Below are 17735 nucleotides of genomic sequence, written 5' to 3'. Positions count from 1 at the left end.
AGAATTGATGCTTTTGAACTATGGTGTTGGGGAAGACTCTTGAGAGTCCCTTGGACTGCAAGGAGATTCAACTAGTCCATCCTAAAGGAAGTCAGTCCTGGGTGTTCAGTTGGAGGACTGATGTTGAAGGTAAAATTTCAATACTTTGGCCATCTGATGAGAAAAACTGACTCACTGGAAAATATCCTGATGCTGGGAAATATTGAGGGCAAGAGGAGAAGGGGACAGCAGAGGATGAGATGTTTGGATGGCATCACCAACTCAGTGAACATGGGTTTGGGTGGACTTCGGGAGTTGATGATGGACAGGGAGGCCTGTCGTGGTGTGGTTTATGGGGTCACAAATAGTCGGTCACTACTGAATGATTGAACTGAACTGAACAATTTCCAAGGTTGGACACCTGTTCTTGTGTCACCTGGCAGCCAAAATCAGAGATCTAATACTCAGATCTTCACTTCCCTACTCTATTTGTCCCTAATGCGATCTCCTTTTAATGTTTGTCATCATATTGAAAACTGGCATCTTTTCTTACTGGGCTTTTCTTCGAGCCTTTCCTGCCCCTACCTTTCCCTGCAGCCACTCTATTATCACTGATGGCATCCTGCCAGTGAAAACAAATCGTATTATATTTCAATGGCTCCATTTAATTTTTATGTGTAGGACAGCTACCTGGAATAACTCCCCCTCCTCTCTATCTCTTTTCTTCTTTATCTTTTCCAATATTTGACATAAATGAGTTTGAAGCCTTCATCCTCAACTCTGGTTTGACCCTCCCCCATTTTCCCTCTCACTCTTCCTCTTATCCACAGTCATCCACCTGAGACATGTGGTCCTCCAGGTCCACATCCCTTATCCTGTCATCTCTGTATACCTCCACTTTAGCTGTTCCAAGTGCCAGCTGGACTCATTCTCCCCTTGATCTCACCCTGTAGTCTTGACAAACCACACCATTGAGTGCTCACCAAGTAATGCCCTGAATTTAGTTTCATTTGTATTGAACTTTCAACTGGCATGTACTGTGTGCCTGTTACTTATCTTGTACAATGCCAGGGCCCTGAGATGAAACAGTGAACAAGGAAAACTGCATAACCCTGCCCTTAAGGAGCATCTCCAGGCTCATCTCCAGTCCACTTGGCCCATGATAGTCCCTGTGTCTGGAATGACCACTGTCCAACCTCCCACCCCTATTTCTGCAATGTTCATGCTTTTCCTTTCTTCATAGCCTAGGTCATTGCCCTCTCTTCTCCTTGAAGCTCATTCTCAGAACCTCTGACCGGAAGTTATCTCTTCTGTTAGTAAACTCTTCTTGTTGTGCTTTTTTCCCTGCATGATAGACACTTGAGAATTTCTTCTCTCTCTATTCTCTCAGTACAGGCTCCCCAGGGGAAGGGTCTGTGGCTTATGTGTGATTTCGTCTTCAACAGCATCTAAGAAAGTACCATCAGTGCACTTAAATGTGCAATAAATCTTTGCAGAATCAATTCAGAAATTAATGAAAATTTACTTGAAATATTCCTCAAATGTGTTTTGGCTATGTGTTACTCCTGTTTGTAAGCATGAACTATAGTTGGTTTACAATATTTTGTTAGTTTCAGATGTATAGCAAAGTGATTCACCTAAATATGTATATATTTTTCAAAATATTTTCCATTATAGATAATTACAAGATATTGGATATAGTTACCTGTGTTATACATTAAGTCTATTTTGCTTATCTGTTTCATTTATGGTGGTTTGTATCTGTTGATCCCATAGTCCTAATTTATATGCTCTCTCCTTTCCTCTTTGGTGACTGAGTTTGTTTTCTGTGTCTGTGAGTATATTTCTGTTTTATATGTCAGTTTGTTTTTATTATTTTTTAGGTTCCACATACAAATAATATCATATTTGTCTTTCTCTGTCTGATTTACTTCACTTAGTATGATATTCTCTAGGTTTACCCATGTTGGTGTAAATGGCAATATTTCATCAATTCTTATGGTCTGAGTAATATTCCATTGTGCGTAAGTGTGTGTGTGTGTGTGTGTGTGCACGCGCGTGTGTGTATGTATCAGATTTTCTTAAACCAATCATCTGTTGATGGGCATTTAGGTTGTTTCCATATTTTGGCTATTTTAAGTATTGTTGCTATGAACGATGTTGTATGTATCTTTTTGAATTAGGGTTTTTGTCTTTTCTAGATACATGCCCAGTACTGAGGTTGTTAGATCATATGGTAGTGTATTTTCAGTTTTTTTCAGAAATTTCCATACTAATTTTTTCCATCATGGCTGCACCAAGTTATATTTCCACCAATAGTGTAAGAGGTGTATCCTTCTGTCCACACTCTCTCCAACATTTGACTCTTTAATGATGGCCATTCTGATGGCCATCACCCATGTGAGTGATACCAAATTATTATTTTGATTAACATTTCTCTGATAAATAGTGATGTGGAGCATCTTTTCAGGTGCTTGTTGGTCTTTTGTATGTTTTCTTTGGAGAAATGTCTATTTAGGTCTTCTGTCCATTTTTTGATATTGAGTTATATGAATTGTTTGCATATTTTAGATATTAAACCCCTGTCAGTTGCATTATTTGTAAATATTTTAACCCATTCATTTGGTGTTGTCTTTTCATTTTGTTGGTGTTATTCTTTGCTGTTCAAAAGCTTTTGAGTTTGATTAGGTCCCATTTGGGAGAAGGCAATGGCACCCTACTCCAGTACTCTTGCCTGGAAAATCCCATGGCTGGAGGGGCCTAGTAGGCTACAGTCCATGGGGTCACGAGAATCGGACACGACTGAACGACTTCACTTTCACTTTTCACTTTCATGCATTGGAGAAAGAATAGGCAACCCACTCCACTGTTCTTTCCTGGAGAATCCCAGGGAGGGGGAAGCCTGGTGGGCTGCCGTCTATAGGGTCGCACAGAGTCGGACACGACTAAATTGACTTAGCAGTAGCAGCAGGTCTGATTTGTTTACTTTGCTTTTTTTTTTTTTTTGCTTTGGGAGACTGATCTAAGAAAATATTTTTGTGACTTATGTCAAAGAGTGTTCTGCCTGTATTTTCCTCTAGTTTTATAATATCAAGTCTTGTATTAGGTCTTTAAACCATGGAAAAGAAATGCAAAAAAGCAAAATGGCTGTCTGGGGAGGCCTTACAAATAGCTGTGAAAAGAAGAGAAGCAAAAAGCAATGGAGAAAAGGAAAGATATAAACATCTGAATGCAGAGTTCCAAAGAATAGCAAGAAGAGATAAGAAAGCCTTCTTTAGTGATCAATGCAAAGAAATAGAGGAAAACAACAGAACGGGAAAGACTAGAGATCTCTTCAAGAAAATCAAAGATACCAAAGGAACATTTCATGCAAAGATGGGCTTGATAAAGGACAGAAATGGTATAGATCTAACAGAAGCAGAAGATATTAAGAAGAGGTGGCAAGAATACACAGAAGAACTGTACAAAAAAGATCTTCACGACCCAGATAATCACAATGGTGTGATCACTGACCTAGAGCCAGACATCCTGGAATGTGAAGTCAAGTGGGCCTTAGAAAGCATCACTACGAACAAAGCTAGTGGAGGGGATAGAATTCCAGTTGAGCTATTCCAAATCCTGGAAGATGATGCTGTGAAAGTGCTGCACTCAATATGCCAGCAAATTTGGAAAACTCAGCAGTAGCCACAGGACTGGAAAAGGTCATTTTTCATTCCAATCCCAAAGAAAGGCAATGCCAAAGAATGCTCAAAGTACCGCACAATTGCACTCATCTCACATGCTAGTAAAGTAATGCTTAAAATTCTCCAAGCCAGGCTTCAGCAATTTGTGATCCGTGAACTTCCTGATGTTCAAGCCGGTTTCAGAAAAGGCAGAGGAACCAGAGATCAAATTGCCAACATCCGCTGGATCATGGAAAAAGCAAGAGAGTTCCAGAAAAACATCTATTTCTGCTTTATTGACTATGCCAAAGCCTTTGACTGTGTGGATCACAATAAACTGTGGAAAATTCTGAAAGAGATGGGAATACCAGACCACCTGATCTGCTTCTTGAGAAATGTGTATGCAGGTCAGGAAGCAACTTAGGACTGGACATGGAACAATAGACTGGTTCCAAATAGGAAAAGGGGTACATCAAGGCTGTACATTGTCACCCTGTTTATTTAACTTATATACAGAGTACGTCATGAGAAACTCTGGACTGGAAGAAGCACAAGCTGGAATCAAGATTGTTGGGAGAAATATCAATAACCTCAGATATGCAGATGACACCACCCTTATGGCAGAAAGTGAAGAGGAACTCAAAAGCCTCTTGATGAAGGTGAAAGTGGAGAGTGAAAAAGTTGGCTTAAAGCACAACATTCAGAAAACGAAGATCATGGCATCTGGTCCCATCACTTCATGGGAAATAGATGGGGAAACAGTGGAAACAGTGTCAGACTTTAATTTTTTGGGCTCCAAAATCACTGCAGATGGTGACTGCGGCCATGAAATTAAAAGACGCTTACTCTTTGGAAGGAAAGTTATGACCAACCTAGATAGCATTTTCAGAAGCAGAGACATTACTTTGCCAAAAAAGGTCCGTCTAGTCAAGGCTATGGTTTTTCCAGTGGTCATGTATGGATGTGAGAGTTGGACTGTGAAAAAGGCTGAGGGCGCTGAAGAATTGATGCTTTTGAACTGTGGTGTTGGAGAAGCCTCTTGAGAGTGCCTTGGAGTGCAAGGGGAACCAACCAATCCATTCTAAAGGAGATCAGCCCTGGGATTTCTTTGGAAGGAATGATACTAAAGCTGAAACTCCAGTACTTTGACCATCTCATGCAAAGAGTTGACTCATTGGAAAAGACTCTGATGCTGGGAGGGATTGGGGGCAAGAGGAGAAGGGGACGACAGAGGATGAGATGGCTGGATGGCATCACTGACTCGATGGACATGAGTCTGAGTGAACTCCGGGTTGGTTATGGACAGGGAGGCCTGGAGTGCTGCGATTCATGGGGTCTCAAAGAGTCGGACACAACTGAGCGACTGATCTGATCTGATCTGAAACCATTTTCAGTTTATTTTGTACATGGATTATTTTGTATGATTGTATATATACAAAAAAAATTTGTATATTGGGAGAAGGAAATGGCAGCCCACTCCAATATTCTTGCCTGGAGAATCCTGTGGACAGAGGAGCCTGGTGTGCTGCTGTCCATGGGGTTGCACAGAGTCGGACTGAAGCGACTTAGCATGCATGCATATATACAGAAAAATTAGTGTGTTCTAGTTTCATTTATTTCCATATAGGTGTCCTGCTTTCGCAGTACTATTTACCTAAGAGACTGTCTTCTCCATTGTATATTCTTGACTACTGTTTCATAGATTAATTGACCATAGGTGTTTGGAGACCTGTGTTTTAAAATTGTATTTTTCCTTCTTTGATATCAGAATTAGTAATTATGTTCCATCATGTTATACTTAAGTAAAATTATACATTTAGAGCATCAGAGTTGGCCAAGTTACAGAAGATATAAATTATTATGTGGATGTGAAAGACTCTGTTATTCTTGGGCTTTTTTGAGAGAGCTGCCCTTAGCAATGATCCATGGGAGTGAACAAAAGATTAATAGGAAAATGGACTTTATGAGACTTAATATTTCTAGTTAAATAAAAAGAATGGAGTTAACTGTAATACATAGACATGGAAAAACAACCTGTGTCTTGTTTATAGTTTCAGCATACTCTCTTAAGATACATTTACTCTAAATGAAGAAAAAAGTACTGTTTAGCATCAGAACAGTTTTTATATTTATATCATTTGAGCAAATTGTTTCAGACACTCCACCCCCCACCCCCAAATAAAATCATTAACCAAAGTCCCTAATAAGTAGGAAGGGAGAGTTGAGCCCCTTCCTCACTCTTTCAATTTGTAATTAGCAGACCTATTGGCAACCTACTCCAAAATTCTTGCCTGGAGAATCCCAGGGATGGGGGAGCCTGGTGGGCTGCCATCTATGGGGTCGCACAGAGTCGGACATGACTGAAGCAACTTAGCAGCAGCAGCATTGTGCTTAGTCGCTTAGTCGAGTCTGACTCCCTGTGACCCCATGGCCTGTAGCCGGCCAGGCTCCTCCGTACATGGGATTCTCCAGCAAGAATACTGGAGTGCGTTGCCATGCCCTCCTCCAAGAGATCCTCCCAACCTAGGGATCAAACTGCCAGGTCTCCCAGGCGGTTTCTTTACTGTCTAAGCCACCAGGGAAGCCAAGAACACTGGAGTGGGTAGCCTATCCTTTCTCCAGGGGAACTTACCCACCCAGGAATTGAATCAGAGTCTCCTGCATTGCAGGTGAATTCTCACCATCTGAGCTACCAGGGACACCCAGCAGACCTATTAATGAGCAATAAAAGGGGTGTAAGGAAGGCATTTAGAAAGAAAGAAAAAGGAACAGTGAAAGATAATTTGTGAAAACAGGTTCAGGTCCTAGGCATTCAGATTGGGCTGCCTCCATGTGCTGTGTGGTCTATGATCACTAGAATTACAATCTCAATTTCTTAATTGCTTCTTTGATCTTATCCAAGGAGAAAAATGGATTTCTAGAGATTTTTTTTGTGTGTGCAGAGCAATTCTACTAATGCTGCTATGTAGCAGCTCCTTTTGCCAGCCTTTCACTCTCAGAATAATAAACTATGACCACAGCCAACTTCAAGAAACATCTTAACCTCTCAGATAAAGAATTCAGCCCCTCTTAGCAGCTGACAGTAATCCAGAACCATAAAGAAATTCCAGAAGCATCTTCTTTTTCCCCAAATACTGCTCAGATTCTGTCAAACTAAGCTAGCAATTTGCTTTCAGGTCTCTGCCATCTGGTTTGTCTGACGTGAACCTGCTTTTTAGATAGATTGACTTTGATTTTCTTGAATCAAGATTTTTGCCAACTCTGTGTATCTGTATAAAAATCCCTCAAAGCTCGGAGTCTGAGAGCTAAAAGCACTAACTAATGATAACAACTCCAAATGCCCTGGGCAGACTATAAGATGCTACATACTGCTGAGTGTCAGTAATCATACTATAAAACCCATTTTCTTCCTTTCCTATAACTTTATAATAATAAAAGGTCAGGTTAGGCCTTTGTCTACCTAGTAAAACAGGGGCATCAAACCATTTAAACACCAGCCAGACCTACCACCCAAATAGATTCTCCCTATTCTCCCTGTCCTGCCTGTTTCTTAAATATTGTCCAAATTATAATATGTTACTGTGAAACACTAGGCTCTCAAGGTAAAGAACCCGCCTGCCCTTGCAGGAGACTCATAAGAAACATGGGTGCAATCCCTGGGTTGGAAAGATCCCTTGGAGAAGGAAATGGCAATCCACTCAGTATTCTTGCCTGGAGAATCCCATTGACAGGAGCCTGATGGGCTACAGTCTATAGGGTTGCAAAGAGTTGGACACAACTGAAATGACTTAACACACACACACACACACACACACACACACATAATACGTTACTGTGAAACACTAGTGCTAATTGGTTTCTTTCTGATGATTAACAGGTTTTGGATTCAGGGATATGGAAAGAATATACCCCACCATACGATTTGCTGCAAAATACAGATAGCCTGTTTTACAAGATGGTGCAAAAACTGGGCAAGGCAGAGGCCTCTGCCCTCACTGAAAGGGCAAAACAGGTGAGCCTTCTGCAGAGTGTTGTAATTAGTTTGTCTCCTGGTTCACTCTTCAGAATCTCCACCCGGGATCTCTGTGCCCTTTTCAATCATAAACCTCAAGAGACTAAACTTCATGACTGGGTCTTAACAGCATGTGGCAGGTTAAAAGCAGGTCTGCTGAGAATCTGCAACATTAGTGGGGGTGGGGTGTACTATGAGTGTGCTCTTCTGTGCAGGCATACCTGTGCCTAAGAGAGAGATTTTGGATAGGACTCAGCACACGCTTGGACCCTAGGTTCAGATTCTCTTAGAACACTCTCATTTTGCAGATTCCGATTGATCCTTAGCACATTTGTGGTGCAAGTGCTGTCCAGGAAAATCCATGAAATTTGAGAGTTTAAGGAAAAAATTTTGGAATATTTGAGTCTAGGAAGATTTACCTGGAAAAGGTATAAGTTGCTTCTGTTTCTAACCTCATACATGATACTGTCACTTAATCCCTAATTCTTTGTTGTTTAGAATTTTATTCAATTACCCCCTCCCTACCCATGCTCCCTCTAACTTCCAGAAGAAGGTAGATTGTCCTCAGGATAAATCAGGAATTCACAAAACCTTAACACTGTACTCTGAATGGTGCTTGAAGATGAGGTGTGTGAAAGCACTAAGCACTCTACACAGTGTGAGGAAGGCCCTCAATGAGTGACCTTCAGTCATGTGGAGTCTTTCTCACAAAGATGAGGAGGTAGTATCTTATACAGATGTGACAACTGAGGTCTAGTTTAAGGGACTTAGTCATTGTCATGCAGCCACCTGTAATTCACTCTGGAACAAGGTGGGATTGACACTGATGGGAAGATAGGGGGAGGGAGGGAAGGTGTGGTGTTCTTGTTGCTTGAGATGCATGGTTTGGGGTGGGATGAGGCTTCAGGCTGTGTGTGGTGAGGCTTCCCCCCTGAAAATTTATCTTTGGGTATTAAATTATGGATGCATTTTTCCTTCTTCATACTTTTCTGCATTTCCCAGATTTTTACTTGTAAATTATAATAAAATTACTTGTGTAATATTTAAAATATCTGTTAAAGAAAACATGCCCCAGTATCTAACAGTATTTCCATATGAAAAATGTATCTAAAATGTGGCCTAAATTACATCTGTCACTGTTTCATCTCAACCTTTCTTAGAAATGAGGAAATGCACAGCTGTACCTTCCACTGTTAATAGGGTAGGAATAACTTTTCATAAGTACTATATTATGCAAACGTTGAGAAGCTTTTTAACATGGAGGTTTTTATTTTTTGCGCCTAAAATTCACAGAGTTCTTTCATCTACTAGAGTGTCTCCCAGTCAGAGTTTCCCTCCTGAGACCTGATAATCATTTGTGATTTCAAATATAACCTAGTCATAAAACAGCAAGGACTCTTAAAACCCTTTTGTTCTTTTGAACTTAGGCATCACACATCAAAGACAGGTGTCCCCACCTATGTGTCAAAGTGTTCATTTAAAAACTATATTATCCTTATGTATGATCAAGTCATTGAGTACTGAGAAATCAATCTCAGAATTTTAGATGTGTCCAAATAAGATGATAGGTTTCAACATTCCTTAGTGAGGAAACTAAGTCCTCAGAAGGAATGTGGTTGCATGTATATAATTGGTGTTAAGCTAGTTTGCAGCAGACACAGAATTAGAAATCTGTTCTTTAAGTATATGTTTTAAATCAAGTGTCACATAAGATACATACAGAAGGAGACATCGGTCATAGAATTAGAAATCTTGTGATTCCTGGTCTAGTAATCCTGCCCCTACTCTAACAATTTTAATGGTAAGTTACATTTTTGTAGTTTTTTATAATTTATTTTACACAGTTCTTGCATGTATAATTTCACATAATCCTCATGACTGCCCTTTTTTATCACAAGTCATGGATGAAGAGATTGGTCCAGGGCCCACCCAAGGTCACAGAGCTGGTCCAGGGAGCACAGAGAGGGATTTCTGGGGAGGCTGAGTGCAGTCCTAGTTTCTGTGTTCTGTGTTGACTCTGAGAACACTGCTCCTTTCACGCAGTAGCCAAGGTGGAGGCGGTCACTCAACTTCACAGGGTGACAGAACCTCACTCTTAAATTTCAGTCTTGCCACTGGCTCAGGTCACCTCTACAGAAAGAAATGCAGTTCTTGATTCTCATCCCATTTTGACATTACTTCTGCATACTCTACATCCTCTTAGGAGGATAAGCTGTCAGACTATCAGTTTTTTGAATTTTCAAGCATCAGATATCAATGCCTTGTTCAGAGCTGTAACAACGGGTTGATTAGCCTAAGTCACAAGATTTTCACTCTAATAGAACAGAATTCATTCTTCTGAAGAGAAAACCCAACATCTGGGAGAGGGGCTTCCATATCACATTTTCTTGAACAAATAGTTCAGGTGAACTGATCACTGTCTGATTGACCCATGTCCATGATATAGTGGAAAAAGTACCTTTTAGATTCATAAAGCTGAAGGGGGCATTAGTCTGCTAGGGCTGCCATACAAAGACCACAGAACAGGCAACTCAAACAACAGAAACTTATTTCCTCATAGCCCTGGAGACTTGAAGTCTGAGGTCAAGATGTCAGTAGGGTTGGTTTCCTCTGGGGTCTCTCTCCTTGGCTTGGAGATGCCATCTTCTCTCTGTGTCTCACATGGACTTCCTTCTGTTTGCCTGTGTCCTGATCTCCTCTTCTTATAAGAACTCCAGTCTGTTAGATTAGGACCTACCTGTATGACTTCATTTTAACTTTATTGCCTCTTTAGAGATACTGTCTCCAAACAGTCACATTCTGAGGTACGGTGGTGTTTAGGACTTCAACATGTAAAATTGGAGGGGACACAGTTCAGCTTAAAGAATGAATGCCTGTCATCTACTCTGTTCTGTGATGAAGCAGGTCATGTTGAGGTTTTTTGAAATTTCTTTGTTCCCAGTGTGCAACAGAGGTGTCATTTTGTCTATTCATGAAATCACCTAATAGAGCCCAGAAGTTATAAAATCCTCGTATCCAAGCTCTGGGAGCCTGGACCCATTTGAATAGATGGAAGAGGCACTTAGCATCCACGTGGCCTTCTGTCCCCCAAGATCTCTAAGCCTCAGGTCCTCAGCTGTGTGTGGAGCAGGGATTACAGCCCTGCCGGCTTCTTCACACTTATTACAGGGATCAGATGAGAGAGCAGATGCTTAAGGGTGTTGAGAATATAAAGTGTTTTAAAGTATAAAATTCAGATCATTTTTTAAAACAGTGTAGACAGAGGATCTGCCTTCCAGTAATAAAAAATACACCCATATTTTAAGTAGCTTTAGAGACTCTAAATCAGGGGTCCCCAACTCCTGGGCTAGACTGGTATGGTCCGTGGGCTGTTAGGGACTGGGCCACATGGCAGGAGGTGAATGGTGTGCAAAGGAGCAAACTTCAGCTGCTGCCCCCATTGCTCACTTTACACCTGAATCTCCTCTTTCTCTCCCTGTCTGTGGAAAAAGTGTCTTCCAGAAACTGGTTCCCTGGTGCCAAAAATGTTGGGGACTGCTGCTCTAAACAATTAAAATGTATTTATAATAATATATTTTAAAACACATGGCTTATCTAATGCTACAAAATTTAAAAAAATTTTTTTAAATACTTTTTTTTTTAGTTTCAAAAATATGAATTTATTGAATTGTTTTAAAAAAAGGCTGATGTTTCTCTTATTGCTTTGTTCCACTGTATAATGCATATTGAAAATATTTGTGCTCAGTTTTCTGAAGCAAACCTAAGAAAAATGTCATGGATACAGTTATTAAAATTGTTCAGTACACATGCAAATGCTATGAATCATTGCCAGTTTATGTAACTGTTGACAGAAATAGAAGACAATGATTGTCTGTTCTTTGCCAAAGCTTATTGGCTGACTTGTAGAGGAGCTTTGCAAAGATTTAGTGTACAGTACTTTTTTTTTTTTTTAATTTTTAAATTTTACATAATTGGATTAGTTTTGCCAAATATCAAAATGAATCCACCACAGGTATACATGTGTTCCCCATCCTGAACCCTCCTCCCTCCTCCCTCCCCATACCATCCCTCTGGGTCATCCCAGTGCACTAGCCCCAAGCATCCAGTATCGTGCATCGCACCTGGACTGGCATCTCGTTTCATACATGATATTTTACATGTTTCAATGCCATTCTCCCAAATCTTCCCACCCTTTTTTAAAATTTATGAACTAAAGATAAATCACTCTCCATTCCTGTCATCACACAGCACCCCCACATGGTGGAGCCCCAGCACCACTGTTAACTGTTCTGTTGAGATGTTCTGTGTATCAGGAAGAAAATTCCTGTTTCTAAGCACAAATGATAGCTATTCTTTCTCTATTTTTCACTCAATGTTGTATCTCAGATTATATCAATGCATATGGTTATCTCATTCTTTTTAATGACTACGTGTGTGTGTGTTAGTTGCTCAGTAGTGTCCGACTCTTTGTGACCCCATGGACTGTAGCCCACCAGGCTCCTTTGTCCATGGGATTCTCCAGGCAAGAACATAGTATTATGCTTTCTCCATTTTGTACTCCTTATTTTCAATGCTTGTCAATAAGAGTTTATAAAATACAGGGAATACAACCTGACACTAACATCCAAATTTGTTGTGCCCATTTTATGTGTGAAAATGAGAAACGCTTGGGCAGAGAGTATTAATAGATTTCCCAGCCTCTTTGTCACCTTGTTTTTAATTTCTCTCCAGGCTTTGAGTTAGTAAAATGATTTTACTTATCAATTTAGTGATAAAGCATATCTGTGAATCAGAATGATCAGAACTCAATTGTATCTATGGGTTGTTTGGCATTAAGTCCAGCCCCAGTGAAGGTTTTAATGGGGCTACTTCCTCCATTGAATAAATACACCCCTGGTTTTTCTTATTGTGCCTCTAGTAGGGATGTGATTTGCTTCACGTGAAGCAGTGGACCTAAGAATGTGTTGCCTTAGGAGAAGGAGTTAAAACTCATAAATATGTGGTTTTTGTCTCCCCCCTCCCTCTAGGTGCACTCTGAAAGGAAATAACCAGATATCACTCACAGTGACCATGTGGTTATGAATATTAAGAATGACGAGTGGACAACCCTCAGCCTTCATAATTTTTGAGTTGACTCTGTGATTCTACCATGAGTTCATGTCTATTCCAAAGGCATTTTTTCAATAGGTTTCTGCACTGCATAAATTATATTATACTTTTTTTACACCAGCAACAGATATTTACATATTACAAATATTAATCTATAATTTTTTATCCAACTTCACTTAGTGAGTTCAAACTCTTGGAAAAGGATTTGTTATGTTTATTTATATGTAATACTATTTTCTTTTTTATCTAAATCAGAGGTGCAGGCCACCAATAAGAGCTGGTTTTGTGTCTTGAGAGATTCTGGAGCCAAACTCATTTTCTAAGATTTGAGGCAAATTTCTCACAGATTTTCTTTTTTTTTTTTTTTTTGACTGTTCCCAGAATTACATATTACTTTATAATTATATTAGGGATTCTTGAAGACTGTGTGATGATGCTATTTTGTATCACCACTTCCTTTAACAGAACTACTATTCATTTTCCACTCAAAGACCTCTGGTTAAAATACTACAGAGAAAAGTAACAGGAAAAACATACAGTAATGTAGTTTAAGTAACATTATAGGAGAGACAGGTGTCACCCTCCAAAAATATATGGTTAAAATACAGAAGGACAATATTGTACGTTTGTCCCCTTAGTTGCAGGCAGATTCTTTACCACTGAACCATTGGGGAAGCCCTCTAAAAGAGAAGGAAGAGAAAATATTCTTTATCAAAGTAGGAACCCTTCCAGAGGATTTGCTAATGAAGGACAGACATGTTCTAGACTGTCTTCTAGATAGAGGATTTTATTTTTTACATTAAAAAATTGTTGTAAAATATATATAACATAAAATTTACCATACAACTATTTTTAATCACACAATTCTGTGGTATTAATCACACTCACACTGTTGTGCAGCCATCATTGTCTGGGTAACTTTTGGTAATTCAGTGTGTTATTTCTGCAGAGTCATTTTGGTAAGTTTCACTTTTCTAGAAGTGGATCTGTTTCCTTTGAGTTTTGAGCTTGATTGGCATAAATTTATTCACAATTATCTTACATGTTTAAACTCTGCAGCATCTCTGTGTTCTTTTGGCTTTTTAATTTTCTTTGAAACTTCTCTTTTTTATGAGTAATCTTGTATAACTTTTTCCTATTTTCAAAGAATCAACTTTTTGCTGGATTGATGCTCTGTTTTTCTTTCTAATTCGTCATATCATTCTTTCTTTCAACTTTTCCTTTTTGAGATTTTTTTCTCTAAATTCTTAAATTGCAAACAGATTAATACCATCATTATTTTTCTAACCTAAGTATGTAAAACTGACATTTTTTCTGAGATCCACTTTCAATAGCCAAAGTATTATGTATTTTCTAATTCCTAATTTAATTCATTAACTATATCTTTTACCCATGAGTTATTTATAAGCATAATGTTCTCTAAATTTCAAATGCTAATGGATTTTTTCTATTAGATTGAACATGTGGAACTGCTAACGTTCAGCCTTTTGTATAAAATGGCACTTTCATGTGTTTCAACAGAATAGTTTTATTTTGTTATTAATATATAACTTAATTTCATTTTGGCCAGACAACATTAGGTTATGGATTTTAAACCAAAAGTAATGATATTCACACAAAAAGTCCTTGTTTCCACCATTTTTATTTTATTTGAGGGTTTTTAAATGTTATAAGTACATGTGTAACCAGTAATTTTCAAATAAAAGTCCTCCCTAAGTACTGGAATGTTTTCTGATACATGTTGAAGGCTGGTTCTCTGGAATGCAGACTCAAATTGAGTTTAGTGCTGGGATGTTTATCAGGGTTGCCCTTGGGGTCAACACTGTGGAATCAGGAGGGAAGAAATGGGATAGGGCAGAAGGAAAGATCAAGCTGGATCACTGGCTGGACGACCTGAGCTGACTCCATGGAGCATCTGGAGTGAAGATAGCCCTTCAGGGTTGTCCTGACACATCCAATGGTCAGGTCACCTCCACCTGGAAGGGTCACTGCATGCAGCCTGGTGGTTTAAGGTTGCCCACTGGCAGCACCTCCAGCAGCTGGGCAACGAGTCCTTGAAGGGAGGTCTGAACAGCACGTCTCCATGTCACCCCACATCCTGCGTCACAGCTCTAAGGTAGGTGATGAAGATGTACTGTGGGGGAAAATCTTGATGACTGATGTGTAAGTCAAAATGATGACTTAGTGATTCTCCTCAATACCCTCTGCTTTAAACAATAGAGGAGAAGGTCCATGAAGGGGAGAAATCTCATTTTCTAGGGTCAGCCCAGTCGTCACCTCTTCTAGGAAGTCACCTTAAGATCAGTCATCATCCTAGGTAACTCGTCTTTCTGTAGGATCCCGAGTGCCTCCCATTTGTTAAACTGAACTGTACTTGGCTAGTGTCCTATTGTCATCCAGTGTGGTGATTCTTAAACAAGGAGCCTGTTCTTTCCATTTTACACAAGTTATGTAAACTATATAACCTGCCCTGACTATGAGTATTCCTGTGGTTTGTTTTCTCACTAAACCAAGTGAGAAAAAGACTTGGAACTGTGCCCTATTCACTTTTTAATTACATCTTTCAGCACAGTATCTGTTACATAGGGAGCACTCAGTAAATGTTTTCTGAATGAGGAAATGATGACTGAGAACAAACCTTCCTTGTCAACTTTATAATTTTGTAATTCTAAGAAGTAGCCTGGGATAACAGAAAGCCCTGGTTTTGGAGTCAGTCACACCGACCTGCCTGTCAGGTCTTTAACTCTGCTCTCACAAGCAGTGTGAGTGTCTGAAGAATATACTGTCCAGAGTGGGACACTTGAGACTGAAAGGAAAGCAGTAACCAGCCAGAGTGCCAGGGAAATAATCTGGCACCATCTTTGACAAAATGGACTATGGACACCCTTCAGCCATGTAGCTTTAGTCTAAAAACAATTCTGTGCATGTATTTATATAGATTCTATTCTTGAATCAGCAGCATGGTCCTAGTATTAAAGAGGGTACCTAGAAACAAAACAGGGTTTTTTTTTAAAATCAAGGTTTCATGTATACATTATTAATTTTAATTTAAAAACAGAATATGGATTAACTGAGTTTTTGTTTTTTAAACCTAATGTTCTGAGGGAAAAAAAATTTTTTTTTCAAAGACTAAACCAGCAGTGTATGTTGAAAACTGGGAGAAATACATATTTATTTGAATTTAGACCAAAAAAATAACATTACTAGAAGGAATAACATGCCCCAGCCCTATGAGACCTTCGTCTATACACCAGAACCATGTGACCGGCTGTAATCAAATTGGGATTGTGTGATATTTTTAAGAAGAACAAGGTTAAGACTTAGACACACTAAAAATGTTCTACACGGAGTTTACATTGGAGGGTTCTGACTAACTTCACTCTTTCACTCAGCAACAATGCTCACAATTATCCATCTAATAGGTGGAGGCTTTGTGTATTCCAAACCAGTGTTTGCCGGGGACCAGCCCCAGCTGATCCAGGGTATTCGAAGGAGAGACTGCGTAGGCGAAGATCAGGAAACAACTGCTTAATTAAACGTTAATTAAGGATATAAACAGTACTAGAATGAGGATAGCTCAGTGAGGAAATTCAGTGGAGAAAAGAGGCTGAATAATTCAGCCAGAAGGTAAGAGAAAGAACGACATGGTGAGACCAAGTTTCGGTGAACAAGGCCCACACTTTATTTTCCAAAGTAGTTTTTATACCTTAAGTTATGCATAGAGGATAATGGGGGAAGGGGTAGAGTCTTGCAGCAAGCCAGGCTTTCTTCCTGCAAACTTATCATATGCAAAAGCTTAGGTGATTTGCACCATCTTCTGGCCCGGAGGCCTGTTAACATTTTAAGACCTTTTCTTCAGAAAACTTATTTTTCTCTAAAGGTGATTGGTCAGGAGCCACCCTCCAAAAGCATTAGATAAAGTTGCATTCCTACAGAGCAAAGGTGTGGTGGGCTATAACAAGAAAAAGAATTAACTCAAGGGTCCCAGGTTACAAACATTAAAGCTACTATTTACACCAATTATATTAATCAATACACTGCCAGGGACACAGCAGGTAAGGCATATGGAAACTTAGCAGCAAACATTGGCCCAACAAGTGAAAATCCCTTCACCAATACAATTTCTAATCAATCTTTTAACTACTCAAAAGAATCTGTGTTTAGACAGTTTAGAACATCTCCTGCCTCTCACAGTTGGGAGGCTCTGAACAATCACATGTGGCCGGAAAAACCTATTCAGGCGGGCTAGAGGATTTCCAAAGGAGTTTGTAGGTTAAACACTGTCACACCCAGGAATTATTAACTGGAGCTGTAAGCTAACTCTTTTTTCAGAGAGGTATTGGGGGACAGCCCCCCGTAAAGTCAGAGGTGTAGGTGAAAGCACAAAGCAGAAAGTAGGCAGACTCTGGTTTGGGGGGTAGATGGGGGACTCCTGAGGCTCGATCCTGCCTTTGCGTATGCCGAGCCTCCTTCCTCATGACCTTTGTCATGGGCGGAGTTCCTCACTGGCTCCCAGCAGTGATAGAATTCCAGTTGAGCTATTCCAGATCCTGAAAGATGATGCTGTGGAAAGTGCTGCACTCAATATGCAATATGCACTCAATATGCAATATGCCGGCTCCCAGCAAGTGTTTGATCCAATAGTTAATCACCTTTAATTCTGGAGGACATTAAGTGAAAAACATTTTTTAAATTACATTTTGCAGACTACCTAAACAAAAAAATGAGTCTCTGAGATGGAGTTTATATCACATTAGAACTTTTGTAAGTAAATAACAATAAACAGTAGATTGAGGATTTTTAAACCCTACATTTTGCAACAATGAAAATTTTTTTAAATCTACGAGTTTATACTTATTCCAATAAGACATAAAATAGGAGGAAAGGAAAGATTTTTTTTTTTTTACAGTAGAAAGGCAACTCACAAATGTAGACAGATTGATAGAAAAGTACCATATGGGAACCATTGTCAT

General features: G+C 39.5%; 1 pseudogene; it reads left to right on the top strand.

Annotated features, from left to right (window-relative positions):
* Window positions 1-12907, top strand: part of LOC113888437 — a 129924-nt pseudogene extending 117017 nt beyond the window's left edge.
* The last annotated feature ends 4828 nt before the right edge of the window (window positions 12908-17735 follow it).

Source organism: Bos indicus x Bos taurus, unplaced genomic scaffold (assembly GCF_003369695.1).
Source record: "Bos indicus x Bos taurus breed Angus x Brahman F1 hybrid unplaced genomic scaffold, Bos_hybrid_MaternalHap_v2.0 SuperScaffold_100135, whole genome shotgun sequence".
Lineage (NCBI taxonomy): Eukaryota > Metazoa > Chordata > Mammalia > Artiodactyla > Bovidae > Bos > Bos indicus x Bos taurus.
Note: the sequence above shows the minus strand (reverse complement) of the source record. Positions and strands in the feature narration are given on the sequence as shown.